This window comes from Zophobas morio, unplaced genomic scaffold, assembly GCF_036711695.1.
Source record: "Zophobas morio isolate AGI-343-1 ecotype UQ-CSIRO unplaced genomic scaffold, CSIRO_AGI_Zmor_V1 ptg000004l, whole genome shotgun sequence".
Classification (NCBI taxonomy): Eukaryota; Metazoa; Arthropoda; class Insecta; order Coleoptera; family Tenebrionidae; genus Zophobas; species Zophobas morio.
This window is the reverse complement of record NW_026972109.1, coordinates 18,960,733-18,975,299: the sequence shown is the minus strand read 5'-3', so window position 1 is coordinate 18,975,299 and position 14,567 is coordinate 18,960,733.

Below are 14,567 nucleotides of genomic sequence, written 5' to 3'. Positions count from 1 at the left end.
TTCAAAGAAGAACGCCCTCCATGCGAAAAACTTGCAAAACAAAAGTCAACAGTTACTGATATACGAGTCGATAAGTCAACAAAAAAAAATGGTCGAAGGCTATTTAGACGGAATTTAACCCAATTTTTGGGAAAAAAAAAACTATCCGGAAAATTAGAATTTTGAAGTGCAAATTCTAACATACATACTCGTATTTAACATCTTATTCAATGGTTGGAAATGATGTGTCAATACCGACTTTTCGATCTAGCCTCGTATATTACTTTAAAGTGGTGTTTATTTCTGTACGTTGATAGTTATACGATACTGTGTTCACCATCTATCAAGTTATCATTATATTTTAGTCTTCACCCTGGGGACAAATTTTATAGTTCATCTTTCACGTACAGAATGTTGTTTAAATTCTACAAAATAGTGCCATGAACATAGTATCATTGGAGGATACATTCTCATCGTTATTTTTAATTAGCTGAATAGGCCTAAACGTTTATTCATTTTTACAACGTTGTGGAGAGACTGACTTTACAAGCCATTGTTTAGCATTTTTCTGAGTCGCATACTTTTTGCGAGCCTCAACCCCCTAAGCCCTCCCACGGCGGTGCATCTACTTTGATGCTAATAATAAGGGAATTGCGCCTGAATTTCGAATGACTAAGCACCAAGAAGTATAACAGATAGGATCATGAAACTGTCATGACTTGGTAGTTAACTTAACTGCCATCGCTGTGTGTAAAACAAGTTCTGTCGCCCCTGAAAATTTATCAGGGATTTTTTTTTCTTTCAATTGAATTATCACAACTTCAGATGTTACAATACCGGCTTTGCATTCTACCGCCGTTCGTCGTTGCTAGATGCAATCTGCATTTCGCATCACGTTGTTCTAGTATGGATATGTCGTTAAACAGTTCATACATTCTCAATTCCGTTTTCGAGGGGAGATATCTCGCGTATTATATCTTAATTAGGTAGTTAGTAAGATGTTGACTATAAATTTTCACTAAACAAAAATAGGTACGTTATCGACACGATCTGAGAAACAAATCACATGTAATGAACTTCACAGCTTGATTATTACGGGTTTTGAAAATTCTACCCTTTTAATGTTATTATGAGGAATGAAAAACAAGAAAACTTTGTTTATTGTTACGGTTATAACTATCGGATTTTTATTACTGATGGATGTTTAATGTTCGGTAATAAACGTGTAGGATTAACTTCCGCGACGTCGACTCGTACGGACTACCATCTCTTGCCAATTAACCACTTTTCTTTTCTCGGACAGGTTTTCTTGAAGAAAAGAAAAGGCTTCCGTTGTTGCAGGTGGCTGTTTTTGTAAATAATAATTCAATCACGTTATGAAATAATTAAAAATTATCGCATGACTGCCATAAAATTATTTCTTGCAAATGGCCAAAACTTTGTGATAAACGTGCGCTTTAGTATCAAAGTGTTTGGTTTTTGTAACAGGATACCGTGTGTTTAATAGCTTGTAGTTTGAAATTCCGGCTGCGTTTGACAAGGTAATAAACACAGGAGCCAATTGCAAGACATTGCTAGATTTTAAACAACGGGCTATAAATTGCAACAGAAACGAAAACACGGAACTCTTTGGATTTTGGCTTATTTTCTGTACCTCTGTTTTTTATTTTCGCATAACTTTTTTGAAAAATATGTTTCGTGTCGTCACAGTGGTATTCTGTCCCTAATTTGTTGTAAGTACCACGATGACACCACCAAGAATGAAAAAGTTACTGCTCTCATTCATCCTTTGGTGACGTATTGGTTAGGTTTCTCGGCACACGGAAACTGTCAAATCCGTATTAGTAACTCTATTGTACAAACGACAGGTGCGATCTAAGCATTCTGTGGCGGTACTACAAAATGTTTACTAGTAACCATCACATCAAAGTAAGCTTTGAGTTCTGTCGCTTCGTCAGAATTACAGTCGAACTTCGATAATTCGATAATTCTAACTAAAACAAATCGTTCATCATTTGAGCTTTTTATGAAAAATAAATCACATTTTTTTAATATAATTAATATGTCTAACAAAATTACTATATTTTTCATCTTTCTGTGGGCTGTCATGTGTCGACCTCTTGTCTTTCTATGTTTTTTTTTACAAATCACGTCCTTTCCGCAAATATTAATGTAACTGTCCATTTCATCCCCAACCTGTTCAGCGACACAGATTTATTTTTCAATCAGCAAATTTTAAGGAAAATTTACACTTAGTGTATTTGAGTATATTTTTAGGAGACCCTTGACTAGACAACCACTATGACGTAGCTAAATTTTTCCAGGTGCAAAGAGAGTCTAGAACGACGCAAAACATTTTGAAAATGTTAAATCATAAACTTTCTTCGACTTCGCATAATTGTTTCTTTTCTTCCTTTAATTCCATTTTTTGTTAATTGTTAAGAAGGTTTATCACAGAAACCACAAATATGGTACGTATAATACGGGCAATTAAGGAAAATTAATAACTGTCAAAATCATTAAGCGACAATAATGTCTTGAATAATTATGTATTTCTTTATCTTGCTTTCTTTCATCTAATCATAAAACGTTTCATTCTTTCTACCCACATATAATTTATTTCCAATTATGTTTTTTTTCAACAATGTTGACTTCTATGTATAAATTGCCAAGTTTCTCGTTTCCAGTATCATACCGATTCTTTCAAAATTCTGCCAAAGACTTTTTTCCTGTTTCTTCAGAATGTTGGAAAATCTCATAGAATAGCCTCTTCATAATCTATAAGTAACTCATTTGACAATGATTCAGGTCTTCTACGCTGTCTTCACTCATGTTCTGTTCTGGAAGTACCGTGAAACCCCGAAAGGTTTCAGAACTTCGTCTATTCTTCACCAGCTGCATCTTTCAGCGACAGTTTTCACTCTGAAATCCACATGCTGTTTTTTTCTTGTCGTCGATTAGAAATATGACATATCAAAATCATTTTCGGTTTTCGAATGTTCTGATATTTCGTACAAAATTCCCCACTGTTGACAATACATAGATCTAATAAATACGGAAAGTTCTCATCAGAGAATTCTCAATTTCAAAATTTTATTGTTCCACGATATTTCTTCAGTTTGCATGTGTTCTAGAAATTTTCAACATTTCCTTGTTGTCTAATTTCTCGAAAATACGGCAAATATATTACTTCGTTAATTGTAGTCACGTCCTTCAATTAAAATCTTCTCGATTACTAAATACTACTACTCTTTTTTGTAAAATTGTGGACAGGTTAGAGCTGAAGATATTGAAAGAAAGGTCAGATAGAAAAGACCGACTGGTTTTTTTGAGTATCACAGATCTAAATATTTTGGTCATAAACTCATAAATATTGTTTAACAAAATTTAGGTTCGGCAGACTTACATTCTGTTCACTTTTTATTTTCAGAATTTTGGAAATATATTAAAAAGCGCCACATGCATAAAACTAAACAACTGTCAGTAGAGCAGAACATTGAAATTGTTATTAAGGATTTACCATGCTAACGATAATTTTAAAACGTTTGCAAGATTTTAGGTTTCCAATTTCGAAGTAAAATTGTAAAATCTTGTTCTAAAATTTTGATCTTTTTTCCAAAAATCTGAATATCTAGGGTAAAAAGTCAAGAAGGATTCATAAACCACAAGTGTAGGAAAGAGTATGTTATTTTATAAAATTTCAGTAACATTTGGTGGATTAATTTTGGTTAGCGTTTTAACGTCTGCGCGATGCTTCTAAAATATGTGTCAAATAGATATCGAGACAGACGACAGACAGATAGACGGAAACAGGAGACCTATTGTTTCATAATTTAGTCATGAAATGTCGAGAAAACATTAAAGTAGTCATTCGCCGGTTGGACCCTTTTACAATACTTCCTTAGATTACGTCGTGAAATAAACGATAAAGAGAGGCCCAAGCACCTATAAGCGCAAGGTTACTTACTACAAATCAATTGAGAATCCAGAACTGTGAGTAAAAACCAACAGTTTGCTTAATAAGAAATTAGAATTTATCGAAATTGTATCACATTTTATTCTCTGGCGTAATTTGTATTTGATTTAATCTTGTTGTTCCGTAAATGTTAATTTCAAAAATTTTTTAAGAAAAGGTTTCAAACTAGATTTTGTACAAAACAGATTTTTTTTTAGTTCAATACATATTTTGGAACTTCTGCATTTTTACTTTCCGAGCGTAAACTATGGAAGTATTGTATAGTAGGATCCAACCAGTGAATGGCTACTTTATTGATTTCTTGACGTTTCATGAGCCCTAGAGTATGAGAAAATAGATCTCCCGTTCTGTCTGATGCCTGTGATTTCTGTGAATTTTTATTAGACAGATAATTTCCGAAACTAACAGGGCCAGTTTCATAATAAATTTAAAGTCCTTTAAAATCTAAAATGAATTTTTGTAATGGCAACAATTTGTCGTAGCAATGATTTACAATCAATTTAAAAGTAAAAGAACTTCAGAGTTTATTAAGAAACTTACACAAACTGACCGATTGTTGTCAATTTTTATATGTATGTTTAGAAATATCGTGTAAACGGTAAAACGCTAACCAAACGTCACCTCAAATTATGCATGTTAAATGTTATCAAAATTTTATAAAATAACATACTTCTGTACTTGTGGTTTATGAATATGCTTTGATTTTTTACAATAGGCATTCACATTTTCACGCACATTATTTTTTCTTCCCGAGCGTAAGCCAAAGAAGTACATATTGTATTTGAATCTATCCGATGAATGGCTATTTTCATTTTTTCTTCACGTTTCATGACTATCAGAGTACGAAAAAGTAGGTTTGGCGTTTCCGTCGTCAGTCTGTGTCGGTTTTTATTAAGCAGAAACGATCATTGAAAAATTTTATGTGTATGAAATATCGTGTAGATGGTTAAATGGTAACCAAAATTTGTCTAATCATCCCCACCAACGATTTGAAGACGTTCCATCATTTTCATTAGTAGGACACTGCAAGGATGACTGAATTTAACTTACTTACTTACTGAACTGTTTTAACCTTTAACCTTTTTTGAGAATTGTTCGGTCATTCAGAGCCAAAATCTGCAAATCACAATACTTACAGCTAACTAAGTCCAAATAAAATATACTATTAAACGTAAATTATTAATTTAAATAGCCACTAAAATAAAAAATTGGTTGAAGTTTATTTCGACAGAACTTTCCTCCATCTTGAAATACAATTCCAACAAATCCCGCTTCTTTGAAAAATTATAAAGTTAGATTTTGCGATGTTTGTTTTGTGATAATCTCTATAAAGTAAAAACCACCGGCATAAATAACACCTCCGCAGCCCCTGCGCCGTGAGAGCGCAAATTGCAAGTACGGACAATGTAAAATATATTTAAAGCAGATAAATAATAGGAAAAAAGGCCTCTCAGCAATAATAACAAGCCTTAATTTCAAGTGTTTGTTCATACATCGGAAGAATGCCACGTAGAAATTAGTTTGATTTGAATGAGTTTCTCGCCTCAAAACAAAGTCGAACAGAATGTTCTGAATATTATTATTACATAGAAGTATCATTCTTTTTAAATAAAGACGTGCGTATTCTCACCTTTTCGATAAAATAGGGTGACTCCTCCTTAATTTAATCAATAAAAATTTGTTATGCCGTCATAAACATAGATAATTCACAGCGCTAGAGAAAAAGAGAGAAAACAGACGACCGAGTTTGGTATCGAAAGTGGGACCTCCTGTCCGCATGCTGACACCTTAATCGCATGGTCACGAACTGTTACATCCTGACTAATAAAATGTTATTATACTGTGTTAATTTTTTTGTGAACGTTTGGCCGTTCGGATTCGTACACCACAAGTATAGAAGTATATTATTGTGTATCATTCAAATCATTTTGAAATAGAATTCTTTGAAATGACGTCATCAAATTATTAATAGGGCTGATTAACTAAATTTTGGTTAGTGTTTTACCATCTACATGATATTCCTAATATACATCCAAAATTTGATAACCATCGGTCCAGTATTTATGTCTAATAAAAATTGATACAGATTCCAGACAGACAGACAGAAAGACAAACAGATAGACACTGAGACAGATAGACAGACGAAAACCGAAGACTACAGTTTTCTACTCTAGAAGTCTTGAAACGTCTAAAAAACATAAAAGTGGCCATTCGTCAAATGGACTTTATAGCCATACTTCCTTAGCTTACGCAGGAAGTAAAATACAGTATAATATTTATTACTTTTACTCTTTGCTATTGCCCTTTATCTAACTGTTAATTCTTGATCAACTTTAGAAAAATGTATACAACAATCATGTTCTCTAGCTCACAACACAGAAAAAGAAGGAAAGAAAAAACATTCGCAGAACATTTTCGTAAATACTTTTGGTCTAATTGCTTAATAGTTCACCCGATATCCCCGAACTTCGTGCCCAACCAAAGTTAACAGGGTGTGTCTGCGTAACATAATGCGTCCGAATTAAACACAGTAGCGGAGTATGGGTGATTATAGTATAAAATATCAATGATTTCAAAAAAGCAAGTTATATAAGAACCTGAAAAGAATACATTAATATTTTTAATTCCCAAGCAAAAACCATTTTTTTTAATATACTCGTTATCACAAATAAAATTTCACAAAAATCAAATTTTATAATTTTTCTGTACGTCAGTTTTTTTTTAATTTTTATTTCCAAAAGTAAAAGATGTGGATTTTATCGAATGAAAGTGAAGAATGATTTTTTATAACATTAACATTCTCGTATTGTTGAAATGTCCTTTCGAATTTGGCATTCTATAAATTTTAGATGTGTTTTATTATAGAAGTTTAAAGTACATATTTCTAACCATCAAGTTTTCATCGGCAATGTATTTTCCAAATACAGTATTCTAAAGCGCATAATGCATAAAACCTGTCTCCCTTGGCAAGGCTGACAAATCATAAAAACAAGAGTAAGTATCTATATTATTTTATAAGGAGAAAAAGTAAAACTTTTGTGGCGAGTCTGTAAGTTTGAGCAAATACAGACGAGCCACAAAAGGTCAGTTTTCTCCTAATAAATATTTTTTCTTCAAACGTCTGCAACTAAATTATAGAAGTATGTAATTTAAAAAATTGGAATTTTCAATTTTTGAAAATGAATGAATCAAGTTATATCTGAATACTGTTATGTCGTTTCATTGTCAACAACAAAATTTCAATATCAGTTTGCGCGTAAATATCGCTTAATTAATTTATTATTTCTCATTAAAAGAGAAATATTTTCGACAGAATTATTTAGTATGAGTGAGTTGGATTTACAACCCACCCGAGAGCAGTCAACGAAGTTGCTTATAAACGATTTTACTACGAGTTCTACGTATGTTCCTTTTAAAGTGATTAACTTCACTGTGCTTTGGGTGCTGCTATGGTTTCACTTTTTCTGACGCCTGTAGCGGCAGAAAAAATCCTTGTCTGCCATTGTTCAGGAGCAGCTGAAATGTCAAACTGGTCATTTGTTGAGTTACAAAATGTCTTGTTTTTTTGACGTTTGAAAAAAAAGTAAAAAGTAATCGTTAACGACGAAATGCTGTAAGTAAAGCTAGCAATTTTTTGTACAATGGAAAACGCAAGAGCCATTTTGTCCCAAATTTATTCAATTTTTAGTTTTTGAGTTTTTAGCTCATTAGCTCTGAAAAGTTATTGATAAAAGTTGTCTATAATTATATTACCTACAAAAAACACAGTCAAGCTTTCGAAGTTAAGCAAAAAAAAATTACACTCTTATTTTCAAGAGAGTCCCAAGAACTAGTTTTACACTCACGGCTCATCCCAATGCTAAACCCAGAAAAATCTCTGCCTATCCAAAATGCCTATTCTTTAACTCCGGATGACTGGACTATTACGTGGATTTATAGTTTCAAAAATCTCTCACATACTTGTCCTCTTTCATTCGTCCTGTGTAATTTTGTACCATTTCGGCCCCAAAATGTAAATAAACTATTAGATAGTCCACATGTTTGGACCCTGTATCAGCACATACATAATTGAGAATGACTCAATGTCTTTGCGACTTGGTTTTCGTCGTCCAACCAAAAGTCGGTCCGCATGATGGTGGCCTCCTAATTGGCACGGAGGCAGTTAATGACGCGTCGTAATTCACGCCGTCTCCGTGACAGAGCATCCTCATCTCTCCCTCTAATATTTTGTCTGAGTTGTGTTATGGTTGGCGGCGCGCCAGGACGCCTAGCTTTCTGGCGTCGCATTCGCCGAGCGTCTCTCTGTCAGCGGCGGCGGTCTAAGTATGGACGCCAGCGACAATAATCCAAGACCGACGCATCATCGTTATAATGCCTTGTTCCCACATTCCTGTGACGCATTCCCTCTTTGTTTTTTGGATCCGAGACCGTAATCGCCGGTTCTCTGTTCCGTTAGAGGCAGGTGAAAATTGCCGGTGTTGGAGAACGAAAATTGCTAATGGCGGTGAGCTAGGTGTATGGTAGCTTGATAAGATTTATATTATGTCGGTGGGAAATTTATAACAAATCAGTTATTATCGGAACACATGCCACGGCTGAACCACTCGTTATGATTTATAGGTGGTGTTAACGTTACAAATTGCTACTGTAACGAGTGGAGCCTAAAATTACTTTTCTTTTAATTAGAGAGAAAGAGTGGTTAATTATATTGATTGCCAAATAAGGAACTGGATTATTCACGAGCTTCGGTCGGGGTATAATTCACTATCTTTGTCGATCGTTAGTCCAGGCTGTTTTTACAATTGTTTATTGCTACACGTGGTTTTAAATCTGCTCTGAATACTTGGCTGATCCGAAAAAAAAAAACTAAGAAAAAAGTCAAAATGAGGCGACGAAATATAAATTTAAACTAGAAGAAACGATGAAAAGATTAGAGGATTAATAATGAACGGTGCTTTTTCTATTATTTAGACGTGATCAGTAATCAAGATTGCCTTATAAGTACTATGCCTTGCTACCAGATTGAATAATCCTTGCTAAACAGACTGTGAAACGTAACGCCGGAACAGAAAGCTCTATTTTTTTGACACTCTTACTGTCTATTTACTATTATGGAGAGGCTTTAGGCCACAAAAAACAGAGAAGTTTGAAAAAAATCTCTACACAGATTGATAACACGAGCAACACACGTAATAAATGTAGTACTAAGATACGTCTAAAGAAAATTGTTGCTAGAAGAGTGTCTATTTAGAAGCAAGACTAAAGTGAAAAGGTGTTATTTACAACAAGTTTCGAAAAATAACATTTAGTAAAATTCGATTATAATAAGAGTCTTGATTCTTAAATTCATTATATGTCAAACAAAAACTAAATTTTTTAGTAGATTAAACACATTCAAAAAGGGCGGAATGATATTTTTTACGATGGTATTAAAAAATCTAAACAAACGAATACTACTTTAATTTAAGTTTCACAATGTTACTTTTGTCACTTTTTACATCCTATAAGCACAAGCTAGAAGTCTGCAGCCTGTCTGTGATATGCCGTTGACTTTGTTAGGTACATAGACAATCTATTACTTAGATTGATTAACGTGGAATTTTAGATGTATTTTAAGATTATCGGGTAGAGGGTTAAAAGCTAACTATAATTTGTCTGATTATCCCCACCAAAAATTTAATAGCGTCATCTTAGAATTTTGCAAAATAAATCCCATTTAAAAAATGCTAAATATACATCTGTAATTTTTAAACTGACGTATTGACGAAGCTAAATTTAGTAATAATGATGGCGTTAACAAGCACTACCTTCATTATTACATTTGTGAAAATCTCCGATGGATCACATTTCCAAAATGTCGTTTCGACGAACAGAATTATTCGGGATAGAATTATTAGGCCGTGGAATATTAATTGGAGTACGTTATATACAATTTATCAAAGACATCAGAATTAATAGTTGAATTAGAAATTGATGCAAGACTTCAGTTGGGGTTTCAACAAGATGGTGCTCTATACCCTTTTCATCACATTGTGCCCAACAGAACATTCCATGGCCTCCTCGTAGCCCTGATATTACCCCGCTATATTTTTTATGACGATTCGTAAAGGCAAGAGTTTGTGAGACCATTACCGAAAATTTAAATGAGCTGGAAAACCGATTAAGGCAGACATCTAACACAGTAACACCCCATAGTTTATTTATGATTCACCTTGTATAGTGTGTCAATTAATTATGTCAATGCGAGGTATTGTAAAAAAATCAAATTTTTAAAAGCGAACAAAGACTATCCTAGAATTAACAAAAACGATTTTTTTTTTTAATTCTAGCATTATATTAACAACGATTTGATGATTACAGAGCAACGATTAAATATATTTAATCTCTGGAAAATTAATGACATCATCACAAAAACGTATTAAATACACGGTTGTTAAAAAATTATGCGAGATACAACGTTTTTGGCCTTTTGGTGCTTACTATATTTCTAATTCTCCCCTGTTCCCCGTTTCCGTCTACCTGTCCTCTATGTCGATTTTGATTAGAGAGAAAATCTCCGAAACTACCAAACCGATTATACAGAACTTCCCTCGCAATAAATTACAGTTGAACAAAAAAAATCTTAAAATAATTTTAGGAATTATATTTTTTTATGTAATCCTTATAAGTTAAAATAAAAAACGTGAACTGTCAAACTACAAGTAAAGAAGCATGTTATGCGTATATTGCAAGTGAATGTTCCAAGACACAATTTGCTTGTGACGTTATTAACAATTTAGCAAAGAGACTTACATCAATTTAAACAGGTGCAGTACAATACTTAATAATAACAGTCACAACCAACGTATTGTCAATTTTTCGAGAAAATCCGATGAACTGTTCTTGAATAAGAAAATACCACGGCTAGGCATTGATCCACGGACCTTTCATTTTGAGGGTGTAGTTGTCGAACTTCGTATTATGGCTCTACAGATCAAGACGGATTAAACAATAAAAAATATAATAATAATGAGCAAAATCAAGTTAGTTCACAAACCACATTACATGAGTATGTTGTTTTATAAAATTTAAATGATCTTTTCAAATATTTTTTTGAAGAACATCATCAACTTGTTGGTGGGGATGATTAGAAAAATTTTTGCCATCTACATCGATACTCCTAAAATACATACATATAATACTTGAAGACAATCGATCCAGTAGTTTCAGAGATTATCTATCTCACCCTCGGAACGTAAAAAACGAAATTTAAAGATACAACTTTGATTGGGCTTCAGGGGTGCGAGGAGTTGTATCTAAATAATTGTAGATCTTTGACTTGTTCATATTTAATAGTCACATTTTCTTTTAATCCTTATTACTTTGTGTTAATTTGTTTAAAAAATTTTCATGTTATTATTTCTTTTTACTTCCCCAGCGAAAGTACGAAAAAATAGGTCTCCAGTTTCCATCTGTCTGTCCGTCTGTCTGCCGTTCCGATTTTTATTAGACAGATAATCTCTGAAAGTACTGGGCCGATTGAAATTTTGGATTTATATTAGAAATATGTATAGGGTAAAACGCTAACCAAAATTTGTCTTATCATCCCCACCAATAATATGATGACGTCACTGCAAAATTGTACACATAAATGGGTTTTAAATTGTATAAAATAACATAGTCCTGCACATGTAGTTTATGACCCCGTGTGAGTTTTTACCCGAAACATCCTGATTATTTGAAAAAAAAAAAAAATGAAAATTATAAAACAATATTTTGCAATTTAATTTTATTTTGAATCTGGAAAACCGAATGCTTTGAAATCTTGCAAATATTTTACAGCTATGATAAACATAATAAATTTTTAATCAAAATATATTTGTTTATCGAATAAATAGTATCTAAAATGTCCAAAATATGATAAATCTATAGATACTTGTGATTTACCATTCCATTCATATTTTTTGGATTTGCTTATACAGGATGACTCAAAAAAATTACTGAATGCGTGAATTTATATTATTGATTTAATCAGGAACTGCAAAACTGAATGCTTTAAAATCTTGGAGATGTTTTAAAGTTATTATAACCGTGATAAATTTTTGATCAAAATGTATTTGCTTACCCGCGCTAAAAAATTGATGACGTCACCTCAAAATTTTGCTGAATAAATTCTACCACAAACGGCTCACTCCATTTTCCCAAAAAATTTTGGGAATACAATACTGTTATTTTTAGTATTACACTGCACCAATCCAAGTTGATCTACGTTCCTTGCAAAAATGTTGATGACGTCATCACAAAATTGTGTTAAGAAAAAACTCAACTCGAAAATGCTGGATATGCTTCATTATACTTGAGGAGCGAGGGAAGTTCTGTCGAAACAACTTTCGACCAATTTTTTATGATCCGCAGTAGGCAATATTTCTTCGTCTCAAAATCGGTGTACACATTCCAAAATTTGAACTTCATAAAAGGCATATTTTAAAAGTATCACAATATTATGAACATTTCAGCATTTAAAAGAATTATAACATAATGTTTTTTAAATTTAACCTGTAAAATTGTAGAATATAACGAAAACCACATTATTAGAAAACGAAAATTGTAAAATGTTATTCATTTATATAACAATTTATAATAACTTCTGCCTTTTGGTGTTGCACATTTACAAAATTCTGTAGGTACATGATTGCTATTATAGTATTGTTTTAAATATTAAAATAATTTTTACTTCACTTCCTAAACCAGTACGAGTTGAACGTGTTACTGCACTAAATACGTATCAGCTAGATATTTGTCGGATCAAAGTTAAGACCATGCATACATGGGCGAAGATGACCGTGGACCGGAAATACCGGATTAGTAAACACTTAACTTGGACCGGACCATGGACCGGAGTTGACATTCGCCGATATAGTAACACTACATTTTTGCTAAAAAATTATTTATTTATTTTTTTTGTTTTATGACCATCGTACAAGCAGACTCTTGTATTTACAATGATGCTATTTACAGTTAAAGTGTTAATTCATTTTGTCAAAATATCATATATCATGAGGGAGTTTCTATTATGATCAATATATTTACTTCAGGTAACTGAAGAATTTTTAATGGGTGAGAATAATTCGATAAAAACTGGTAGATTGTGTTGCATTAAAATAAAATAAAAAAATTATACAACGTATTTGCTCATTGACACAATTAAATAGTGACAATGTTTATAGTAAACTCACTTGACTTGTACCTAGTAAAAGTTTACAACCCCATTAACGGACAATAGAGAGACAATTGTCCGAGTTTACTATACGTACAGTCTTTTTCAATCGGTTTATCGTAAGCAACAATTTTCAACAGATTAACTAAACCAATTTTGCGGCTATCTAAAGCTCTCATTGTTTAAAAAAATATCCATTAGGTGACGCCAAAACTGTTTATTTTTAAATCGTAACGTGTAGTGTACTTTCTGTATACAATGAACGCCTAAAATTAGTTACGGTCACATGAAACAAGTAACAGTATTTACCATTAAATAATAATAATGTTAAACTGCCTCAATACACAATTAGGTAGGTATTTACAGGTTATAATACATTTTACGTTCAATTTGCTGGTTTGTCGTTGCAAAGATAAAACGTTTGAGATATGGCTAAACTAGATTGTAATTTTTGCGATTGTCGACTTTTGCGTGGTTTCAGTGACGAGAAAGTGCATTTTTAACGTACAATATTTTGTACACAGCGTAGTTTACAATCTAGAATCTGCGTGCGTTCTACGTCAGCGGTGACTTTTGGTAGGATAAGCATTCAGAAGTCATCAGAAGTCTTAATCACAGATGACTCTATCGGCTGATTATTTTTCATTCGCCACATCTAAACACACTACTTCTGAATCGAAAACCAATTTACTGTTCACAATAAGAACGATAATATTTGACCAATAAATCTTGCTTAATAACAGTTATATCGCAGACTGGCTTGATATGACGTTGTTTTTGTAAGCTATCGCTACCGACATCCGTGAAGTCCATAATCACGCGTATTTGCTTTAAAGGTATCAATAAACCCGTAGAATGAAAATATAAAGTCTAGGATGCCACCCTTAACAAACACTTAACTTTGTTGGCGGCACTCATATCAAAAATCAACATTTCAGGAAAATGAAACTGTCAACCCTAAGAAAAATTGCCTCCGTCGCGTGTTCAAGTCACATCATACAAAATTTTTCATAAATTATAAAATTGTGTATGGGATATTGATTGCTTAGATATACACAATATTCCGCATATTTAAACGTCGAGATTTGTGTATGTTTTGTATCAAATGTAACTACTGCGACTGGCCGTTTTGGGTATTCTTGGATCGATGTCTGTGTGTCTGTCCTCTGTGAACGCATTCACGATAACTCGAAAACATGATTTAAAGCTGGAAATTGTACGTCTGTTTTTTACACCAAAAAAGGTTGTGGTAATTAAATTCTAGTAGATCGGGTGGAAACGAGTGCCAGTGAAACCGGTGTATATATAAACAAGCAGTTTTAATTCTTTCGTAAAGGGTTTATTACTGTCCTAATGCAATATTCATCGTTATTTATCGCGATAACGCTCGCCGAGTATGGATTTAAGCGTAAATAA